This window comes from Saimiri boliviensis, chromosome 2, assembly GCF_048565385.1.
Source record: "Saimiri boliviensis isolate mSaiBol1 chromosome 2, mSaiBol1.pri, whole genome shotgun sequence".
Lineage (NCBI taxonomy): Eukaryota > Metazoa > Chordata > Mammalia > Primates > Cebidae > Saimiri > Saimiri boliviensis.
The window spans coordinates 13,392,822-13,400,325 of NC_133450.1; positions in this window are offsets into that span (position 1 = coordinate 13,392,822).

Sequence of the window (7,504 nt, forward strand, 5' to 3'; positions counted from 1 at the left end):
CTACGAAAAAGACAAAAATGAGACAGGCGCGGTGGCACATACCTGTAGTCCCAGCTGCTCAGGAGGCTGAGGCGGGAGGATCACTTGAGCCTGGGGAGGTGGAGGTTGCAGAGCCAAGATCACGCCACTGCACTCCAGCCTGGGCAATAAATAGAGCCAGACCTACTCTCAAAAAACAACAACAAAATCATACTTAATGGTTAAAGGTTGAATGCTTTCACTCTAAGATTGGGAATGGGGCAAGAAATATCTGTTCTTACCACTTTTATTCAAGGTTATGCTGGGGGTCCTAGCCAATGCAATATAGGAAGAAAAATATAAAGCATATAGTTTGGAAAGAAAAAAGTAAAACTGTATTTATAAATGGCATGTGTATGGAAAATCTTAAGTAATCTAAGAAACCCCAAAAAAATAAGTGAGGGGCCAGGTGCAGTGGCTCACCACTGTAATCCCAACACTATGGGAGGCCGAGGTGGGCAGATCACCTGAGGTCAGGAGTTCGAGACCAGCCTGGCTAACATAGCAAAACCCCATCTGTACTAAAAATAGAAAAAATTGGCCGGGCGCAGTGGCTCATACCTGTAATTCCAGCACTTTGGGAGGCCGAGGCGGGTGGATCACGAGGTCAAGAGATCGAGACCATCCTGGTCAACATGGTGAAACCCTGTCTCTACTAAAAATACAAAAAATTAGCTGGGCATGGTGGTACATGCCTGTAATCCCAGCTACTCAGGAGGCTGAGGCAGGAGAATTGCCTGAACACAGGAGGGCGGAGGTTGTGGTGAGCCGAGATCGCGCCATTGCACTCCAGCCTGGGTAACAAGTGTGAAACTCCATCTCAAAAAGAAAAAAAAAAAAAAAATAGAAAAAAATTAGTCAGGCGTGATGGTGGTTGTCTATAATCCCAGTTACTTGGGAGGCTGAGGCACAAGAATCACTTGAACCCAGGAGGCGGAGGTTGCAGTGAGCCAAATTTGTGCCATTGCACTCCAGCCTGGCTGACAGAGCAAGACTCTTTCTCAAAAAAATAAAAAATAAAATGAGGCCGGGCGCCGTGGCTCAAGCCTGTAATCCCGGCACTTTGGGAGGCCGAGGCGGGTGGATCACGAGGTCAAGAGATCGAGACCATCCTGGTCAACATGGTGAAACCCCGTCTCTACTAAAAACACAAAAAATTAGCTGGGCATGGTGGCGCGTGCCTGTAATCCCAGCTACTCAGGAGGCTGAGGCAGGAGAATTGCTTGAATCCAGGAGACGGAGGTTGCGGTGAGCCGAGATCGTGCCATTGCACTCCAGCCTGGGCAACAAGAGTAAAACTCCGTCTCAAAAAAAATAAAAATAAAAATAAAAATAAAAAATAAAATAAAATAAAATGAATAAGTGAGGTTAGCAAATTTGCAGGATACAAGATTAATGTATGAAAAGTAATTGTATTTCTCTATATGAGCAACAAACAATTGGATTGACATTATAAAAACAATTGATAATACCATCAGAAGTCCAAAATATCTAAGGGTAAAACTGACAAAAGATGTACAGCACTTATACTAAAAACTAGAAAGCATTATTGAGAGCAATTAAAGAAGATTTAAATAATTGGTGAGAGATACTGTGTTCATGGATCAGAAGACCTGATGTTTTCAAGATTATCGTTTTCCACAATTGGCATATATATTCAAAATAATTCCTCTTAAAATTGCAGCAATCTTTTTTTGTAGTAAACAAGCTGATTCTAAATGTATGTGGAAATGCAAAGGACCTTCAATAGCCAAAACAATTTTTTAAAGAATTAATAGGCCGGGCGTGGTGGCTCAAGCCTGTAATCCCAGCACTTTGGGAGGCTGAGGCGGGTGAATCACGAGGTCAACAGATCGAGACCATCCTGGTCAACATGGTGAAACCCCGTCTCTACTAAAAATACAAAAAATCAGCTGGGCATATTGGCGCGTGCCTGTAATCCCAGCTACTCAGGAGGCTGAGGCAGGAGAATTGCCTGAACCCAGGAGGCGGAGGTTGCGGTGAGCCGAGATCGCGCCATTGCACTCCAGCCTGGGTAAGGAGCAAAACTCCGTCTCAAAAAAAAAAAAGAATTAATAAAATGAGAGTACTGATCCTAGTTGATTTCAAGACTACAGATAAAGCTACAATAATCAAGATGGTGTGGCACTGATATAAAGATAAACATATAGATCATTGAAAAAGAAATGACCATCCAGAAATAGACCTATACACACATTGTCAATTGATTTTTTTAGTGAAGGTGACAAGGTACCTTTGGGGAAAAGAGTCTTCAACAAATGGTGCTAAAACAACTGGATATCCCGTGGCAAAAAAAAGTGAACCACTATCCTTACTTCATACCATACATAAAAACTAATCCAAATGGATCATAAATCTAAATATAAGAGCAAAAACTATGCAATTTCTAGAAGAAGACATAGGAGAAAATCTTTATAATCTTGGGTTGGGCAAAATAATAATCAGTAAAAAGGTTTATATACTTCATTAAAATTTTTTTTTTTTTTTTGAGATGGAGTTTCGCTCTGGTTACCCAGGCTGGAGTGCAATGGCACGATCTCGGCTCACCGCAACCTCCGCCTCCTGGGTTCAGGCAATTCTCCTGTCTCAGCCTCCTGAGTAGCTGGGATTACAGGCATGTACCACCATGCACAGCTAACTTTTTGTATTTTTAGTAGAGACGGGGTTTCACCATGTTGGCCAGGATGGTCTCAATCTCCTGACCTCGTGATCCACCCACCTCGGCCTCCCAAAGTGCTGGGATTATAGGCTTGAGCCACCGCGCCCGGCCCAAACTTCATTAAAATTTAAAACTTTTGCTCTCTAATGATACCACTAGAAAAATGAAAAGACAGCTATCAGTGGGAAAAAATGTCTGTAAAACATATACCCAACAATGAATTTGTATCGGGGCCGGGCGCGGTGGCTCAAGCCTGTAATCCCAGCACTTTGGGAGGCCGAGGCGGGTGGATCACGAGGTCAAGAGATCGAGACCATCCTGGTCAACAAGGTGAAACCCCGTCTCTACTAAAAATACAAAAAATCAGCTGGGCATGGTGGCGTGTGCCTGTAATCCCAGCTACTCAGGAGGCTGAGGCAGGAGAATTGCCTGAACCCAGGAGGCAGAGGTTGTGGTGAGCCGAGATCGCGCCATTGCACTCCAGCCTGGGTAACAAGAGTGAACCTCTGTATCAAAGCAAAAACCAAAAAAAAAAAAAACAAAAAACTTTCTTATATACTTAGAATATATGAAGAATAAATGATTTGTATCTAGAATACATAAAAATATATACATTCTTTTTTGTTTAATTTTTAATTTTTTTTTTAAAGACAGGGTTTCACCATGTTGGCCAGGCTGGTCTTGAACTCCTGACCTCAGGTGATCCACCTGCCTTGGCCTCCCAAAGTGCTGAGATTACAGGCATGAGCCACCACACCTGGCCAAAATACATACATTCAATACAAAAAAACAAATGAAAAAAAATGAACAAAAATTTTCAACAGACACTTTGCTAAGGAAGATACACAATTGCAAATAAGCACACAAAAGGATCCTCCTTGGTTATGAGAAATGTAAACTAAAACACAATAGACACCACTGCAAACCCACTAAAAAAGCTGAAATTAAAAGACTGACTATATGAAGTGTTGGCAAGAATGTGAAACCACAGTTCCACACTAGTGGTGGGAATGTAAAATAGTATAAGCACTTCAGAAAACTGGCCAAGCACCATGGTTCACGCCTGTAATCCCAGCACTTTGGGAGGCTGAGGCAGGCAGATCACCCGAGGTCAGGAGTTTGAGACCAGCCTGGCCAACATGGTAAAACCCCGTCTCTACTAAAAATATAAAAATTAGCTGGACATGGCAGTGTGTGCCTGTAATCCCAGCTAGTCCAGAGGCTGAGGCAGGAGAATCTCTTGAACCTGGGAGGCCGAAGTTGCAGTGAGCCAGGATGGCATCAGTGCACTCCAGCCTGGGAGACAGAGTGAGACTGTCTCAAAACAAAAAGAGAAAAGAAAAAGAAAACTGCCTGGGTGTAATGGCTCATGCCTGTAATCCCAGCACTTTGGAGACTGAGGTGGGCGAACCACATGAGGTCAGAAGTTTGAGACCAGCCTGGCCAACATGGTGAAACCTCATCTCTGCTAAAAACACAAAAATGAGCTGGGCGTAGTAGCCCCCGCCTGTAATCCCAGCTACTCAAGAGACTGAGGCAGAAGAATCGCTTGAACCCAGGAGATGGAGGTTGCAGTGAGCCGAGATCGCAGCACTGTGCTTTAGCCTGGTTAAGAGAGTGCGACTCAGTCTCAAAAAACATATATGTATATTATTAGTACCTTAATAATAGTTAAGGAACGCTGCCTTTTCGCCCTGTTCTAAGCTCTTCCTGCATATTGTAGGTAATCTTCACAATATTTCTACTTGGTATTTTTTATTACCAGTGGAGGTTACAGTGAGCTGAGATCATGTCACTGCACACCAGCCTGGGCAACAGAGTGAGACTCCATCTGAAAAAACAAACAAACAAACAAAAAACAGCTTGGACAGGCATGATGACTCTCGCCTATAATCCCAACACTTTGGGAGGCTGAGGGGGGTTGATCCCTTGAGGTCAGGAGTTCGAGACCAGCCTGGCCAACATGGCAAAACCCCATCTCTACTAAAAAAAATACAAATAATTGTCCAGGCGTGGTGGTGTGCACCTGCAGTCCCAGCTACTCGAGAGGCTGAGGCATGAGAATTGCTTGAATCGAGGTTGCAGTGAGCTGAGAATGCACCACTGCACTTCAGCCTGGGTGACAGAACGAGACTGTCTCAAAATAAATAAATAAAAATAGAAACAGTTTGACAGTTTCTCAAAAAGTTAAACATGTACCGGCCGGGCGCGGTGGCTCAAGCTTGTAATCCCAGCACTTTGGGAGGCCGAGGCGGGTGGATCACGAGGTCGAGAGATCGAGACCATCCTGGTCAACATGGTGAAACCCCGTCTCTACTAAAAATACAAAAAGTTAGCTGGGCATGGTGGCACATGCCTGTAATCCCAGCTACTCAGGAGGCTGAGGCAGGAGAATTGCCTGAACCCAGGAGACGGAGGTTGCGGTGAGCCGAGATCGTGCCATTGCACTCCAGCCTGGGTAACAAGAGCGAAACTCCGTCTCAAAAAAAAAAAAAAAAAAAAAAAATGTACCTACCATGTGATCCAGTCACTCCTCTCCCAGGTATTTACCCAGAAAAATGATAGCAGAAGCTCATACAAAGACCTATACATGAATGATTATAGTAGCCTTGCATATTATAGTTAAAAATTGGACAACCCAAATGTCTATGATCAAGTGAATGGGTAAAAAATTGTGGTATATTCATACAATGGAATACTTATTACTCATCAATATAAAAAATATGGATACAATAACATGGATGAATCTCAAAACCATTAAGCCATATAAAAAAGAGTACATAGGCCAGGTGCAGTTGCTCATACCTGTACTCTCAGCACTTTCGGAGGCTGAGGTGGGCGATTGCTTGAGTTCAGGAGTTTAAGACCAGCCTGGGCAACATGGTGAAACCCCATCCCACAAAAAATACAAAAAAATTAGCCAGGCACGTGGTTGTGCCACGGTAGCATGCCTGTAGTCCCAGCTACTTAGGAGGTAGAGGTGGGAGGATTGCTTGAGCCCGGGAGGTCGAGGCTGCAGTGAGCTGTGATCACGCCATTGCACACACTAGCCTGGGTGACAGAGTAAAACTCTGTCTTTAAAAAAAACAAACAAAAAACAGGCCGAGTACGGTGGCTCATGCCTGTAATCCCAGCAGTTTGGGAGGCCAGGGCCGGTGGATCACAAGGTCAAGAGATTGAGACTATTCTTGACAACAGGGTGAAACACTGTCTCTACTGAAAAATACAAAAGTTAGCTGGGGTGTGGTGGCGCACGCCTGTAGTCCCAGCTACTAGGGAGGCTGAGGCAGTATAATTGCTTGAACCCTAGAGGTGGAGATTGCAGTGAGCCGAGATTGTGCCACTGCACTCCACCCTGGAGCCTGGAAACAGAGCAAGACTCTGTCTCAAAACAAACAAACAAAAAACCAGTACATACTATTTTCTATTACATAAAATTCAGAAGATGGAAACTAGTCTGTAATGAGAGAAAGCAAATCAGTGATTGCCTGGGGATGGGAGGTGGAGAAGGGAAGTTGTATTTCAAAGGAGCGTGAGAAAACTTTTAGAGGTAACAGATATAGTTCCTTTTTATTTTTTCTTTTCTTTCGTTTTTTCTTTTTTTTTTTTTTTTTTGAGACAGTCTCACTCTGTTGCCAGGCTGGAATGTGGTGGTGTGATCTCGGCTCACTGCAACCTCTGCCTCCCAGGTTCAAGTGATTCTCCTGCCTCACCCTCCTGTGTAGCTGGGACTACAGGCACGTGCCACCATGCCCAGCTAATTTTTGTATTTTTAGTAAAGATGGGATTTTGGCCGGGCGCGGTGGCTCAAGCCTGTAATCCCAGCACTTTGGGAGGCCAAGGCGGGTAGATCACGAAGTCAAGAGATCAAGACCATCCTGGTCAACATGGTGAAACCCCGTCTCTACTAAAAATACAAAAAATTAGCTGGGCATGGTGGTGCATGCCTGTAATCCCAGCTACTCAGGAGGCTGAGGCAGGAGAATTGCCTGAACCCAGGAGGCGGAGGCTGCGGTGAGCCAAGATCGCACCATTGCACTCCAGCCTGGGTAACAAGAGTGAAACTCTGTCTCAAAAAAAAAAAAAAAAAAGATGGGATTTCACCATATTGGCAAGGATGGTCTTAAATCTCTTGACCTCGTGATCTGTCTGCCTCAGCCTCCCAGAGTGCTGGGATTACAGGCATGAGCCCCAGTGCCTGGCCTTCATTCTTTATTTGAGTCAGGATCTCACTCTGTCACCCAGGCTCATTTACAGTAGTGCAATCACAGTTCACTGCAGCCTCAAACTCCCAGGCTCAGGGAATCCTCCTGCTTCACCCTCCCAAGTAGCTGGGACTACAGGCACATGCCACCATACCTGGCTAATTAGTTTTTATTTTTTTGTAGAAATAGGATCTTACTATGTTGCCTAGGCTGGTCTCAAATTCATGGCCTCAAGCAATTCTCCTGCCTCTGCCTCCTGAGTTGCTGGAATTACAGGTGTGAGCCACTGCACTGAACATAGGTATGGTTGTTATCTTCATTATACTAATGATTTCATGGGTATATGTCAAAACGTAGCAAATTGTACACTTTAAGTGTGCAATTAATTGTATGTCTACTATACCTCAATAAAGGTATTCAAAAAACTGCAACCCCATCTAATTTGTTTCTGAAAAAAATCACCCTGACTGCTGTGACAAGGGATAGAGAGGGATGAGAGTAGACATGGAATCACCAGGCCGCTGGTACAGTCACCTGAGTGAGAGATGCTGTGGCCACATGGAGTGATGGCAGTATGGAGGGGAGTGGACAGATTTGAGAG